This window comes from Rhinopithecus bieti, unplaced genomic scaffold (assembly GCF_001698545.2).
Source record: "Rhinopithecus bieti isolate Rb0 unplaced genomic scaffold, ASM169854v2 scaffold_27295, whole genome shotgun sequence".
In the NCBI taxonomy this organism is placed as follows: Eukaryota; Metazoa; Chordata; class Mammalia; order Primates; family Cercopithecidae; genus Rhinopithecus; species Rhinopithecus bieti.
The window spans coordinates 615,120-632,158 of NW_016812277.1; the positions used below are offsets into that span (position 1 = coordinate 615,120).

Below are 17,039 nucleotides of genomic sequence, written 5' to 3' on the forward strand. Positions count from 1 at the left end.
TTCATAATGTTTTAAACACACATAAGAAATCTGTACAAAATTTTTTAAAAGGTTCATTAAAATAATTAGGAATAATTGTTCGCACTTTTATCTTAATACATATAAAATTAGTAAACTGAATTGATAATACTTATATTATGCATACTCATTAATGTTTATTTACTGAGAACTTGTAATATCTTAATTTAAATTGTGCAAAATGGATTTATATCACAGGTATTTAAAATGGTTTAAACACACTAATGAGATTATTTTATTTTTCAGGATTTTAGGAAATGCATCATAGCTTGTTTACCATGAATGATGCCAGGTAATATTTTCTCCATACTTTGCTAATCGGTTGATTAGAATTGATTGCATAAAACAACTTCCTTTACCATAAAAACTTTAGCATTTTATTGGAAAAGGAAAATTTCGTTTGCGTGTTTAAGACTCTCCTATGAGACATATAACTACTCATAGATGAAAAGGCATATATTCTGAAATAAGATGATTCTGGATTCAAACATGTGTTCCACCACTGATTAATTGAGGGTCTTTGACAGATTTCTAAATTTTACAAAACTTTCTTTTATCTGAAGGAAAGAGGGCTGTAACACCTGTTATACAATATTGAGCACCAAACCTAGCAGAATGAAAAGAGCACAGTACGTGACTTGTAGTGATCAACTGCATGAAGAAAGACATGGAAACACACAATACATGGTGCAATTCCCTACTTCAATATACGTAGATAGGACTGAAGGATCTAAAATATTCAACAGATGATTTAACTTATCCAGTATTTTCTTTAAACCTCATCTAGAATAAAATGAGAAAGGATATGAAAAGAAAATTGTCTTAATCCATGATCTATGAATTATAGATTTCAGTTTAACACCTATTTTTTCCATGTATGTGTAAGGTTTTTTCAACACAATTCTGAAGAAAAATAGAATACAAATGGAGTGGATTATGTGTTGCATGTGTTTGTGAGGAGCAGAAAGAGCTAGATAAACAAACACATATCTTTGGAAATTCAGGAGGTATATACATTTTAGCCACATGTATTCTAAAATAGAACGATTTTGTCAATAGATTTAATATTTAGTTTTTCTAGATTCTCATTTCCCATTATTTTCAAATATCTTTTAACTAAAATATTTTCTTCTATCTGATATTCTTTGATTATAATATCTGTAAGTACTACTGATGGTATTGATATGGATTTATATCATTATAAGGCCTCTAGACATTAACCTCATAACTTGCTGAGTAAAATTAACTTATGGTTGTCTTTCTTTCCTTTTTATCTGTAACTGAGTTTCTTTATAAGAAATTTTTTTATGGCAAATATTTCTGTTCTCATTTGTAGAAACAGAATCAATACAGAGTCATGGTGAAAAACTGTGTACCTTGGGTACCACAATCTGAAGAACAAGTTAATTTTTCTGGCTTTATTAAGTAATTGAGCATTTCACATAGTTTAAGTATCCACATCGTTGAAATGTGACCGTCTTTTGAAAAAATATAAATGTGTAACAGCTTATATTTGTTTTGCTGCTATGACAGATTACCAGACATTTAGTGACTAAGACAATCTATATTTATTTTTCTCATAGCTCTGTAGGTCAGAAGTTGAGGTGCATTCAGCTAGTTTTTCTGTTTTGGGTCTCACAAGTCCAAAATGAATGTCAGCTGTGCAGGGCTCTTATCTGAAGGCTCTGGGAGAGTCTGTTTCCAAGCTCCTTAGGTTGTTGGCAGAATTCATTTTTCTTGGAGTTGCAGGGTTGAGGTCCCACTGTCCAGCAGTAGCCTCTGTCAGCAAATTAATGCCACTTGCGTTCTTCATCATGCTGTCCCTGCATCTTCAAACCAGCACGTCTTTCTCATAGTTTGAATCTCTCTGAATTCTACTGCCATTCCTCTCTTATAACAGCCAGGGAATGTTCTCTCCTTTTTAGGACTTATGTGGTTATATGGTGTCCACAGAACAATCCAGGATAATCTCCCTATTTAAGGTTCATAAACTTAATTATATTTGCACATCCCATTTGTTATGTAACCTAATATATTCACAGATTCAAGGAATCATGGTGCGGAGAGTTTGGGGAAGGCATTCAGCTTACCACATGATTTGTTAAACTTCCTTCAAAATTAAGAGATGAATCCATATATTCCTGATATTTTAAATAATATCCCATAAAACACACATATATTTAATGACAAAATGTATTTTAATTAAAGTGAATAAATTATATAGTGAATGAGCCTAGATCATTCTCCAGCGTCATTCTTTCTGTCAAGTTTTGTTCTTTCTTCATGATCTTTAAATGCCAAAACAAAAGTAAAAAGCATTGAACATGAAACATATAGGAATCTTTCTTAGTTCCTATCATGAGAGACATAAGAACTGAATGCAACTCAAAAACCACATCCCTGTATACTTAGATTATCATAGAACATTTGACTCAAAAAATACATGGTTCTGAAGAATTAGAAGACTATGTAAGTTATTTAATTCAAATTTGGAGACTTATATGTCATTTTCCTTGAAAATGTCAAATTTTTCTAAAATTTTCTACGTGACGAGTTAGAGTTATTAAGGTAATTTATTTCTGCTTGATTACAAGGTAAGATGTTAATGTGTGCTACTGCAGAGTGTGAAATTATTTCCTTAAATTTTAAATTACAAATGTTGCTGTGCATTTGTAATTCTGTATCAGTGCGTTTTCTTTGTTCTCATCCTTCATGTCTGTTTTTCAGTTATGGCTCTTCATTGCTGGCTGTTGTTAGAATGCAAGCTTCTAGCAAAAAGCCAGCTACCTCTACTTTTCTAAGTTGTTTCATCTGCTGTAATTATAAACTCAATACTGAAAAAGAAAAAGAGTATGAGGTTGATGTTTTAAATGTAAGTCAGTAAAATTCATAAACTAAGGATTCTTCTAAAAGTCAAGATCTTTGTGCCAGCCATTTCAGTTCTGAGTTCATTGGTGTGTTAAAAACTGAGGCTTCTAGAATATTTGTAATATGGAGAATTCTTTCAGTATAATTTTCACTAAAACGTCAGCAGAGAAAGCTTATGATAACTCATTTTCATTTTATATTTCTGTTATTTCAGAAACTGAATACCAACATTACTACATGATAAAAAATATTGTCTATTTTCCATAATTTTAGCATTATTCAAAATACCGATAGGTTCTATGCGCCAAATACTCTGTTTTCTGTTAATATTTTGGCAGCAGTACCAAGTTTGACACTAGAACATTTTAACTTGGAATCATAATTGTGTTTATGTATTCATGGGCTTAAAATTATGCGGAATACTTTAGATAAACCATATCTTTAGCACAATTTCATTAAATTTTGTTCTAAAAGCATAATTCACATGATTTTCTCTAAATTACTAGCAGGAACCACTTTCCCTGTCTACTCTTTTTTTACATATAAACTTCTTCATGAACCTGTACTCAATTACTTCTTAAATCTTTGCCGAATGTAAATTATATAAAGTGCATGAAAACATGTGTCTTTTTTTCCAAAAAGCTGCAGGCAGTGTCTGAAACAGACTGAATTCACTGAGTTTAATAAAAGACATGAAAAAAATAGTGCAACAATTCTATCCGTGATGCCAACTTACTGTTTCTGACAAGTTTTTTTTTGTAACGTTATATGAATATCGGGTGGGTCTTGCTTTATTTAAATAAAATTAGGAGAAGACAAATGAATATGTAACACCTTTGAAAAAAAAATAAAATATTTATTAGAAGACCAAATAGAAGACCATGATTCAGCAAAATAAACATAATTCTAAGTACCCACACATAATTCTAGGTGCACTATACTCAAGTGTGCAAGAAGTGATAAATTTTCTCTTTCTTTCTGTCTCTCTCTCTCTTTATTTCTTTCGAGACAGAGTCTCACTCTATCCCCAGGAATGAGCAGCTCACTTTAACCTCAAGCTCCTGGGTTCAAGGGATCCTCCTGTCTCAGTCTCTCAAGTAGCTGGGACTATAACTTGTGCTAGCATGCTTGGCTCATTTTAAAATTTTTTATAGAGACAGGGTCTTTCTTTGTTGTCCAGGCTGATTTCAACCCCTGGCCTCAAGTGATCCTCCCCACTCTGCCTCCCAAAGTGTTGAGATTACAAGAGTAAGCCACTGTACCTGGGCCATTATATTTCAAAAATAGTATTCAACTTGAATTAAATACTCTATTTTCCTATTAGTTTGGCAGGATTGTCGATTTTACTCCCACACTGCCCAAGAGTTTGATGTAAAGAGTGGGCAAGGTTCCAAATCAAAGGAGGGTATTCTGGGAGGCCCAGGTGGGTAACTGCAATAGGCATGTTAACTTAACTCAGCTTGGCCCAGGAAGGAAGGAAAAGCTTAGCCTTTGTAATCTTTTCCCTGATTGGAAGTCTTGGTGCCCAAGAGCCTGTCTTCCTATTTGATAGTGTTATCTAATCATTCTTGTCCGAAATCTTGTCTCCAATTCCAGTGATCAGGCAGAGGATGGAGCATGGATCACAGTCTTTATTTAATTTGAAACCAAAACTTCCTTGCTGGTTTTGTGGAAATCTCAAATACTGCTAAAACCCCAATACCAATGTCACTAATCTACCTGTATGTCTTTTTCTTAGCCAACTCTGCCCCATAATTCTCATGTATCTAAAACCAAAGCCAGAAGGGGGGTTGTCCTCTGGAAACTTCTACTTTCAACTAACTTAATGGGGAGGGGGGTGGTTAAATATTAAGAAAACAAAACACAAATTAATTGCTTGGAATATTATCATGACACAATTTTTTGATTTGGCTCTTTATATGCAGCCTGTATAAGTTTAGTTTCTATGATTTATGTATTTATATTTCCCTGTCTTCTGAAAGGAATTATGAAAGCATACATTGTTTCTAAAAGATATTCTTACACTAAAACATAGTTTGGAAAGCTTTCACATTTTCAAATGTGCAAACTAATAAAGAAGCACACAGGAGAATTTAAATTTATGAGAGTAAAATTGCATCTAAAATTTGAACACCAATCATAATTTTGTTACATTACCTTATTCTTTTACTAAAATAGAAACAATAATTTGAGTAAAAGCTTTACCAAATGAAATAGAAATGTAATACAGGGGATAAAGAGATAAAGACTACTATCAGGGAGCAAAAAGCATTGTGTTTCCGTCTGGCTTTTACATAATGCAGAATCAAAAGAAAAGTTCACAAACAAGAAGCTTATGAATAAACATTTTTCATAATCTAATTCAAATTGTATTACTCACTTTTTAGATATCTCTGATTAGAGATAAGATTTCTCAGTGTCAGACTCAGCTTTCCTTGGTGTCAAATTGTAACCTCATCTTGGAAAATGAGTATTCCCGTCTCACACTCCTAGAACTTGAGATAACTAGTTGTCCCTTTCTCTGTGGTAGTAATAAATGATCATACTAAACATGTTTATTCTGTTAGAAATGATAGCTAAAATGATGTGCAGCTTTCATTCAAAATATCATTTCCACTGTAGTATATAGAAAAAAATATAAAATCACAAATGTTATTATGGAGTCCAAATTGTAACTTCAATTTTACTCCCCAAAATCCCTGGTTACTTCCTTATAAGCTTTTTATGCTTTGTAACAAAACAACTTGCTTCATTCTTAAAAAAAAGTTTTGTTCTAAAATATTTAATACCATACATAATACTCATGTATTCTTCTAATAATCATAATCATTTTCATCATCATTATACATCAGTGGAACTACCAGTGAGCTTGTGAAATGTAATTTCGAAGACTTGTGTGTCCGTTTCTTCAGGGGTAGCCATCTGCCTTGCTCTGATGAGTAACAACTATCTCAGGTGTTGTGTTTGTAATCCCTTTGCATTATCTTTCTTGTATTAATTGTGAAGCATAAAACATACATATAACAATATAAAGACAAATGCAAATTTTATCGATGTTAGAAAAGAAGCATCCATGTGCCCCAATTAGACTCCAGCATGCTCTTGCCTGATAGCATTCTCCTCCCCAACTCCCATAGATAGCCACTATAAAGTCAGTTTGGGGACTACACCATGTAAGGGTGTGCAGTAGGAGCAAACCTCCAACCAACATATGGTTCAGATTTTGAGACTGATGATCCCACATGGCAGGCAAAAAGAGGGGTTTATTACTCATATAATGAGGCTTTCCTGGGAGAGAAGAGGAGGCTCTCAAATAGGTCTGTAAAGTTAGAGAGAGAAAGGACAAGTGACTGCTTTGTCTTTTATTGTAGGTAGGTTCTAGGGCTAGGATGAGGGTCCTCACACTGTACAGAGTTTCAGCCTTGTATGGTTGGAACTTCCCTGGCACTAAGAGAGTGAGCATGTGGACTTTATTATTGCCTTGCTCAGATACAGGGCAAGATGGAAAGACAGAGAGGTGGGAGTTTCAATGCTCTCAGTAATCAAACCTGAAAAATTGAATCAGGTTTTATTACAAAGGTTTGGGTTATCATTACTTTCTTGTATTTCTTTATAGTTTTATTAAATGATTATCCTTTCTTAAAAATAAAATGTGCACATTTTTGTAGATTGGCTTATTTTGTTCAATATTATCATTGAAAAATATATCAGACATCTTTGCCTGTTCTTTCATTTGGTGACTGTATGATCATCTATATGTGAATATGCCATGATTTTTTTCACTTTTTTCAGTTTTGACTCTCAAACAATGCAACCATTTAAAAATATTGTAAATTTTATCCTCTATACAATATATGATTTTTTCCTGTGTGTATGTACATACATACAAGGTAGACACACATATGTATCCTGTGTGTATATACATATTCACAGAGTAGACACTACGTACATAGCTTTCTTTTTGTGTGTTGTTTAATAAATCCTTACTATGTGTTCATTAGCGTTTGTCTTATTTTAATGTGTATACTGTATTAGGGTTCTTTAGAGGGGCAAAACTAATAGGGTAGATGCATATATGAAAGGGAGTTTATTAAGGAGTATTGATTCACATGATTACAAAGTGAAGTCCCACAATAAGCTGTCTGCAAGTTGTGGAGCAAGAAAGCCACTTCGAGTCACAAAACCTCAAAAGTAAGGAAGCTGACAGTGCAGTCTTCAGCCTGTGGTTGAAGGCCCGAGAGCCCTGGCAAATCACTGGTGTAAGTCCAAGAGTCCAGAAGCTGAAGAACTTGGAGTTCCATATTCAATGGCAGGAAGTATCCAGCACAAGAGAAAGATGATGATCGGAAGACTCAGCAAGTCAGCTTTAACCCAGCCGCACTGGCAGTTGATTCGAGGGTGCCCAGCCACACTGAGGGTGGGTCTGCCTGCCCCAGTCCACCGACCCGAATGTTTATCTCCTTTGGCAACACCCTCATAGACACACCCAGGAACAACACTTTGCATCGTTCAATCCAATCAGGTTGACACTTAATATTAACCATCACATACACCATTGATTGCTTTGCCTTTTACATTTGAATCTGTACTTCATATGTGATTTTGTGTGTGATGCATGGCAAAGGACTTGGTCTTTTTTTTTTTCCCAATATGTAGCCATTTTTTCCCACATTAGTAGCCATTTTCTTCCCAGCAACATTTATTGAAAGCAGTGTCTTTCTCTCCATGCATATTCAGTCTCATTTTGTGTTCTTATATCTCTTTTTATATTCTATTCATGTATTTGTCTATTCCTGTACCTGTATAAACCATCTTAATTATTATAGATATTTAGTAAATATTGTCATCCAGTCGAGTAAATTTTTCCATTTTCTTCTACTTTGAGTCTGTCGGCAATTCTTGGAGGTTTGCATTTCTTAACTTTCAAAGCAGATTTATAAAAATGACATCAGACATATTTATTTGTTAGAATTTTAACTGGATTTATATTGAATCTACAAAGGCCTTGGAGAGAATTCACATACATAAACACACACATACACTCATACACACAAAACTGGTTCTTCAATAGACACACACACACATACATATATATATACACACACACACATATACATATACACACATACACACACACACACACACACATATATATATATATGCACTATGGTATAAATGTTTTTGTTACCTCAAAATTCATATGTTGAAATTTTAATCCCCAAAGTGATGGTAGTAGAATGTAGGGCTTTGGGGCAGTGATTAGACTGTGAGGTCAGAACACTCTTGAGTGAGATTAACATTTTTATGAAAGAAGACCCAGAGAGGTCCTCATCCCTACCACCATAAGAGGACATGTGCACAAAGTCACCATGTATGAGGAACTAGGCCCTCAGCAGACACTGAATCCACTATTGAGCATGGACTTCGTAGACTCCAGATACGTTAAGAAGTAAATTTCTGCCAGGCGTAGTGGCTCACGCCTGTAATCCCAGCACTTTGGGAGGTCGAGGTGGGCAGATCCCCTGAGGTCAAGAGTTTGACACTAGCCTGGCCAACATGGTGAAATCCCATCTCTACTAAAAATACACACACACACACACTCACACAAAACATACACACACACAAAATTAGCCAGGCGTGGTGGTGCATGTCTGTAATCCAAGCTACTCAGGAGGCTGAGGGAGGAGAATTGCTTGGACCTGGGAGGTGGAGGTTGCACTGAGCCAAGATGGCACCCACTGCACTCCACTGAGTGACAGAGCCAGACCCCATCTGGCAAAAAAAAAGTACATTTCTGTTGTTTACAAACCACCTAGTTTTATGGTGTTTTGTTAGACACACTACATTTATTTTAATATTTTTTATTCCCTATATTTATTGCTGTTAATTTGTTAGAATGTCTAATACTCTCAGTGCAATACTGAACAAGCATAGTTTGTCTGTCTTCTGCTCAGTTCAATGTTCATGATATCTGTCCATATCATTGCATATATCACTAGGTAATAGGCATCTTTGTTTTGTTTCTGTTTTAAGAATTTATCAATGGGGATAAATTAGTAACACTACTAATTGTTGCTTTTAACATTCTATAACCTTTCTGATTTTGATGTTTTCAGTTCCCGTGGTATTTTCTTAATTTTCCATTATTGTAGCAAACTTGTTCTCTTTTTAGGTCTTTCAGCTTGTACTTTATCTAGTTGAGGTTACGTTATTAAGAATATATGGGCCAGGAACAGTGGCTAATGGCTGTAATCCCAGCACTTTGGGAGGTCAAGCTGGGAGGATCACTTGAGCCCAGGAGTTCGTGACCAAGTCTGGCAACATAGTAAGACCCCATCTCTACAAAAAGTCAAAAAAATTAGCCAGGCACGACTGCACATGCCTGTAGTTCCAGCTACTTGGGAGGCTAAGGTGGGCCTGGAAGATCAAAGCCGCAGTCACCCGTGGTCATGCCACTGACTTCAGCCTGGGCAACAGAGAAAGACCCCATCTTGAATACAAAAAGGAGTTTATAAGTCTATATTTCTCCCTGATAAACTGAAAAAAAATCTTATTACAAAGGGGTTTTTAAATTAATAATGATTTGTGATTTTAAGTGTAATTACAATAGATTTATTTAGATTAGTATTTACTTACATATCTTCCTCCATCATCTACTTTAATGTCATTGCTAATCTTATATTTTATAGTATCTCTTGCTGAAAGAATATCATTGGCATTTGTTCTGCTTTCTTTTGCCTTTTAATTGGAATAGTTAATAACTTCATATTTGTTGAATTCATTGATAATCTTTGAATTTATGTTTCAAAATTATTCTGCTTTTCTACTTGCTTCTGTACTCTTTTTTCCTTTTAGTTTTTTTGTTGTAATATTTTGAATTAAATGTTTGTTATGTAATCATTCTTCTTTTTTCTATCAGTTATATACTCTATTTTGGTTATTTTATTGGTTAGCCTAGAACTTATAATTTCTGACATCAAGTGATGAAAAAGCTGTTGTTCAGTCACTGTACCAAAGAAGGCATATGGATAAATAAACATGTGAAGATGCTCAACATCATTGTCATTAGAAAACTTAAAACAATGAGATATCACCAACTACCTATTAGAATGGCCAAAATTCAAAACGCTCAAAAGATCAAATGCTGCTGAAGATGTGAAGCAACCGGATTTCTCCTTCATTGCTGGTGGGATTGGAAAATGGTACAGCTCCTTTGGAAAACAGTTTGCAGTTTCTTACAAAACTAAACATAATTTTATTATATAATCAAGCAATCGTTCTCCACAGTATTAACCAAAATGAATTGAATATTATGTCTTCACAAAAACCCACACATAACAGGGAATAGCAGTTTCATTCATAATTGTCAAAATTTGAAGTCATCAAGATACCTTTCAACAGGTGAGTGAATAAAAAAAAGTGGCACACCACTGCAATGGAATATAGTTTAGCACTAAAAAGAAATGAGTTAATAAGGTATAAAGTCATGAAGATACATGGAGGAACTTCGAATGCGTATTTTTAAATAGAAGAAGCTAATCTGAAAAGTAACTGCTGTATAATTCCAACTTTGTACATTCTGGAGAAGGCAAAATTTTAGGGTTCTGTGGTTGCCAGGGATTTGCAGGAAGGGACAGAGGAATACATTAGTGGAGTACAGATATATTTTAGGTCAGTGAAACTATCTGGTATAATACTGTAAACATAGACACATGACATTTTATGTTTGTCAAAACCCATTGAACTGTACAACACAAAGAGTGAACTCTCATGCAAACTATGACCTTTAGTTAATATAATGGATCAATATTTGTTCATTGATTATACAAATGCACACTAATGCAAGATATTAATAGTTAGGAAAATTGTGGGGAAGGTATAAGGAGAACTCCATACCTTCTATTCAATATTTCTGTAAATTTAAAACTGCTGTAAAAATAAAATCTATTAATCAAAATGAAATAAAAGCTACTGTTAAGCAACAACTTTCTTCCAGAATAGTAAGGACCTTAGCACACTTCTATCCTATGACAACCCTTACAGAATTTGAAAGTCAACTATATTGAGGTAGAATTTACATGCAATACATGTTTCCATTTTACATGTACACTTCAATGAATTTTGCCCAATGTATATGTCCATGTAACCACCATAAGAGTAAAAATATCAAAACTTCCTTCACCCTATATGTTTTCTTGTTCCTCTTCCCAGTAGATCTCTCACCTTCCACTCCTAAAGTTCCAGGTAATGCTGATCTGTTTCTACTGCAGAATTAGATTTAAAAAAAAAAAAAAAAAAAAAAAAAAAGCTTTACATAAAAGTAATTACCCAGAATGTACTCTATAGTATCTATCTTCTGCTCAGCTCAATGTTCATGATACACATCCATACCATTGTGCATATCACTAATTTATTCCTTTTTATTTCTGGGTATTCCATCATATAGATACACCATAATTTACTTATACATTCACCTGTTTTAGGGCATTTGTTTTGTTGGAAGTTTTTGGCCACTTTGAATATAGCTGCTCTGAACATTTATTCAGAAGTCCTTGTAGAACATAAGTTTTCATTTATTTTGGAAAAACAGCTATGAATAGAATTCTTGAGTTATATGATTATTGGGTTTTTAATACTCATCTTTATTAATTTCATCCTCAATGGGCCCACAAAGTGTTCTGAATCAGAAAATATCTCTTATTATTTTCTTCACAGTGATGAAAAGTACATTGTCTTTCTTTGCCTTTTGGTAAGTTTATCCCTGAGGCAACACAATGAGAGCCCATGGAAATTTTCCTACACAAGTGGCTAGATGCTTCATGGATGTGGAATAAGAAAAAAAATGACTTTTCTCTGTTTACACAGAAGAAGGTTATCACTCTGGTCTCTGCAAAAGTCTTCTCATTACTCCCATACTTTAGTAAGTAAATGCAATCTCTCTTAGGGCCAGATAGACCAAAATGTCTTAACTTTTAAGACTAGAAATATGTTCAATGTCTGAAGCCAAATTTCTTCTTGAAATACCAATATCGAGGAAGATTACTTCCCAGTCTCTGTGGTGTCCTACCAGTTAAGCTAGGGGCCTATCCCTGGATGTAAACATTTGACTTTAAAGGAAGATATGTCTTTATCTTTTTGAATCAGACAAATTATCTCTGTCATAAGGGGAACAAATAAATCTAATCCTTACAGTATGTAAAAAATGTTTCTAGGGGATGCCAAAGCAAACAATCTTAACTTTCTACCGTGTAAGTTTCTGTTTCTGTGTCTTGGGAGGCTAGGGTTCTTTTCAGAAACACTGAGAAATCCAAGTAAGCTTTATTTACAAGAAATTATATATATGTTTAACTTTACAAGAAACTGTTAAACTGTTTTCAAAGTACCATTTTATATTCCCATGAACTGTGTGTGAGAGTTCTAGTTGCTTTATATCCTCACCGATACTTGATTCCTTCCATCTCTTAAAATTTAATTACGTAATAAATAGGTAGTGTTATCTCATTATATTTTTTTGTTATTTTCTACCCCAGTTGGAAACATTATTTCCCAGTCTTTGACTTCCATTGTTGCTATTGATAAATCAACTATTGGACTAACTACTCTTTATATAAATACGTTTTTCTTTCGCTATAGCTACATTAAGATTTTTTCTGTGTGTCTGCTATGCAGTGTAGTAGTGTACAATAATTTTTGTCCTGTTTCAGATTTGACAGCTTCCTTGAATCTGATGTCCTATTAGTTTTAGAAAATTCTTAGCTACTATTCCTTATACAGTGTTTTTGGTTTTCTCTCTCCTTTCACTCGTACTGTGATTTGTGTTAAATTGTATGCCAGTCTTTCTCCCTGTATCTTACAGATATTATACACTTTCTTCTGTATTTTCATCTTTTTTTCATTTAATATTTCATTATAGATAATTCTTTCTGTCTGACCTTCCATGTACCAATTACTTATTTAATTTTGTTTAATTTAGTCTTTAATATGTTCATTGTGCTCTTAATTATTTTTCAGTTCTAACATGTCTTAGTTTGTACAAATATATTGTCTCCCTTTTCATTATAAAATTTTTACATTGGACTTTTGTGTGTTTAAGTATAGTAAGCATAGCTGTTCTCAGGCATCCCTGTAGATATGCTTCTGCAATCTTTTTATTTTTCATACTAGTTCTCATTTATCTCCTACTGCACCTTGTCTTTGTATTTACAAAGTTATTTGTTGCAGTAGTGTTAGATATATAATTACGTTTTATTCTACCAGAGAGAATGTTGTGTGTCTCTACTTGGTTCCTGGGTTGTAGTGGTTTGTGGCATCCAGGGGATGCAACCCAGGTGGTAGTGCTCGCAGGGACATTTTATTCTTGTTTACCTTATGGGAGGGCACCCTTTGTGAGTCTCAACCCAAAGCAGAGGATGATTTCCAAAATCTCCATCCCCAGTGGATCCCTAGCCCTAGGAAGCTGTTGAAAGCACTCAGTATTTTGTCCCAAAAAAATAGACAACTTCTTCAGTAAAAGATGCCCCAAATAATAGTCTATCTCTCTGGAATTTCTCTTTGCCCTACATTTCAAACCAAAGAAAATTCACCATTGGTATGTCTTAGATGCTAAGGCAATAACTATTTAAAACAATAATATCTAGCTTTATAATTATATTTATCAAGAAGTCTTGTACCAGGTATTGGGTAAGCAATTAACAAATATGAAATTCACCTCAATTATAGTAAAAATAACATACATATTTTCTTTATATACTACATATTTTATAAAGATTAAAATAGGAAAAAAACACACATATTACCTGTCCATCTATATTATGTCTAAATAATACATGAATAACATTTTTTAATTACACATATAAAATCATAGCATGAATACTTCTCTAGACATGTTTTTTTACCCATTCTTTTGTTGAAGTGTATCTATGGTGATATATGTATCTGAAGTTCATTTATTTTCATATATAATATACCATTGTATATATATCAACATATATTTGTCTATTATACTGTGGATATTCAGATTGTCTTAAGTACACAGTTAAAAATAAAATTATTTTGTCTTACTATATACATGTATTCAACTTTATTATATATTGTCAAATGGTTTTACAGAGTATTTATAATAATTTTAAAAACCACCAGCAATTTATTGGAGTTCCTGCTATTTTGTATCCATGACAATTGTATTATTAGTTTATTTTAACTTTTGCCAACCCAGTCCTTTACAATGATATCTCATTATGGGTTTAATTTATATTTTCCGATGAAGAAATAAGATAAAAATATAACTATGTTGGCCGGGCACAGTGTCTCATGCCTGTGGTCCCAGCACTTTGCGAGGCCGAGGTGGGCAGATCACAAGGTCAGGAGATCAAGACCATCCTGGCTAACACGGTGAAACCCTGTGTCTACTAAAAGTACAAAAAATTAGCCAGGCATGGTGGCCGGTACCTGTAGTCCCAGCTACTTGGGAGACTGAGGCAGGAGAATGGAGTGAACCCGGGAGGCAGAGCTTGAAGTGAGCCGAGATCGCGCCACTGCACTCCAGCCTGGGAGACAACGAGACTCCGTCGCAAAACAAAAAAACAACAACAACAAAATATATATATATATATGTTTCCTTTTTCCATTTACATATTTGCCAATTGTTTTTTCTATGTAGTTTCTATATGATTTTCCTTATTGGCATGAAGGAATTATTTATTTTATTTATTTAGTTTGAGTAATAATCCTTTTCCCGTGCTATATGTTGCAAACATCTTCTGCTAGGGTGTAGCTTGTCTTTTACTTTATAGTTGTTTTGATGACTATGTCTTATTTTTGTGATAGTTGAAAAATTCATTAAACTTTGAGAAATTAATTTCTATCTTAGAGAAAAGAATTTTGTTCTAAAATTCTTCTGGGTTTGATTTTAGGTCTAGTTACAATATTTCATTTTTTTCATGTGGATAACTAATATTCAGTGCTTATTTGTTGAGATGTTCCAAATATTCTGACTAATAAACATTATCACATTGGTAATCTATCAGAACTCCGTATGAGGGTGAGTAGACAACCTACAGAATGGGTGACAATATTTGCAAAGTATGCATCTGACAAAGATCTAATATCCAGCAATTATAAATAACTTAAACACATTTGTAAGAAAAAAAAATAAACAGACCACCCCCTTAAAAAGTGATCAAAGTAACTGGACAGACATTTTCCTAAAGAAGACATATATGCAACCAGCAAACATATAACAAAAAGCTCAATATAACTGATAATTAGAGAAATGCAAATCAAAACCACAGTGACATACCATCTTACATCAGTCAGAATAACTATTAACAAGAAGTCAAAAAATGACATATTCTGGCGATGTTGGGGAGAAAAGGAAGCACTTATGCACTGTTGGTAGGAGTGTAAATTAGATCAACCATTGTGGAAAGCAGTGTGACAATTCTCAAAGAGCTAAAAACAGAAATATCATTTAACCCAGCAATCCCATTACTGGGTATATACTCAAAGGAATATAAATCATTCTATCATGAAGACACATGCACAAACATGTTTATTGCAGCACTATTCTCAATAACAAAGACATGGAATCAACCTAAACAACCATCAATGGTAGCCTGAATAATGAAAATGTATATATACACCATGGAATACTATGCAGCCATTAGAAAGAATGAGATCATGTCTTTTACAGAAACATGGATGGAGCTGGACTTCATTTTCCTTAACAAACTAATGCAGGAACAGAAAACGGATTACCACATGTTCTCACCTCTAAGTGGGAGCTAAGTGATGAGAAAATATGGACACATAGAGGGGAACAACACACATTGGGGTTGATCAGAGGTTGGAGGGTGGGAGGACAGAGAGAATCAAAAAAAAAAAAAAAAAAAGAACTATTAGGTGCTACACTAAGTACCTACTTGCTGAAATAATTGGTACAACAAACCCCTGTAACACAAGTTTACCTATATGACAAAACCGCACGTGTACCCTTGAATCTAAAAGTTTTGGTTTTTAATCTGTATGATTAGGTCTGTTTCTCCTCTCTCTATCCTTTTCATTGCTGTGTTTGTTTATTGCTGAGGCAAAACAGATACTCTTAGCTATTAAGATTTTTTAATATATCTTTCCACATAGAAAATGCTCCCCTCCCCTGCCAATCTTATTCTTTTTTAGTATGCCTTAACTATTCTTGTAACTTCTCTCCTCCATTTTGTAATGTGTGTCCTTGGTTGTACATGTTTTTTGCTTTTCTTTTATTGGAATTCTGTTGACTCTGTAAAGTAGTTTAGGACAATATATATCTTTATGGGAGAAGACTGTCTATGAGCATAGCATTTTCTTTCACATATTTGGAACTTTCTAAGTATCTTTCAACATTTTAAAATACTTTTTCGTAAAACTTATATGTATCATTTTTTCTTGTTTTCTTTCTTTCTTACTTTTACTCACAACTACCCCATAATATTATTTATATCATAAATGCAACTTCCAAAAATAGATGTTCTTGTTGTTGAACAGAAATCCTGGTGACTATTTGTATTGGACAAAATAATCATATTACATATTATTTGTGAATAATAATAGCTGTTTTGCTTCCTTTCTAACCATTGCACCTCTTTTTTCTTGTTCTTTATTCCCTTCTTCTTTTTGTACAGATGGGGTCTCACTATATGCCCAGGCTGGTCTCGAACTCTCGGCCTCAAGTGATCCTCCCACCTCACCCTCCCAAACTGCTAGGAGTATAGGCATGAGCCATTGTGCCCTGCCTGTGCCCCTCTTTTTTCTTTGTGAAAATATAAATGCTAAGACCTTTCATAATAAGTAGAATAAATGCTATAACACTGAACATTAGGGCCTGGCATGGTGGCTCATGCCTGTAATCTCAATACTTTCAATACTTTGGGAGGCCAAGGCAGGAGGATCACAAAGTTAGGAGATTGAGACCATCCTGGCTAACATGGTGAAAACCCATATCTACTAAAATACAAAAAATTAGCCAGGCATGGTGGTGGGCGCCTTCAGTATCAGCTACTCAGGAGGCTGAGGCAGGAGAATGGCGTGAACCCAGGAGGCGGAGCTTGCAGTGAGCCAAGATTGTGCCACTGCATTCCAGCCTGGGTGACAGAGTGAGACTTCATCTCAAAAAGGAA

General features: G+C 34.2%; 1 pseudogene; it reads left to right on the forward strand.

The window, feature by feature from the left end:
- The first annotated feature begins 275 nt into the window (after positions 1-275).
- The window catches only part of LOC108544629 (40S ribosomal protein S18-like), a 21,527-nt pseudogene continuing 4,763 nt past the window's right edge, over positions 276-17,039 (forward strand).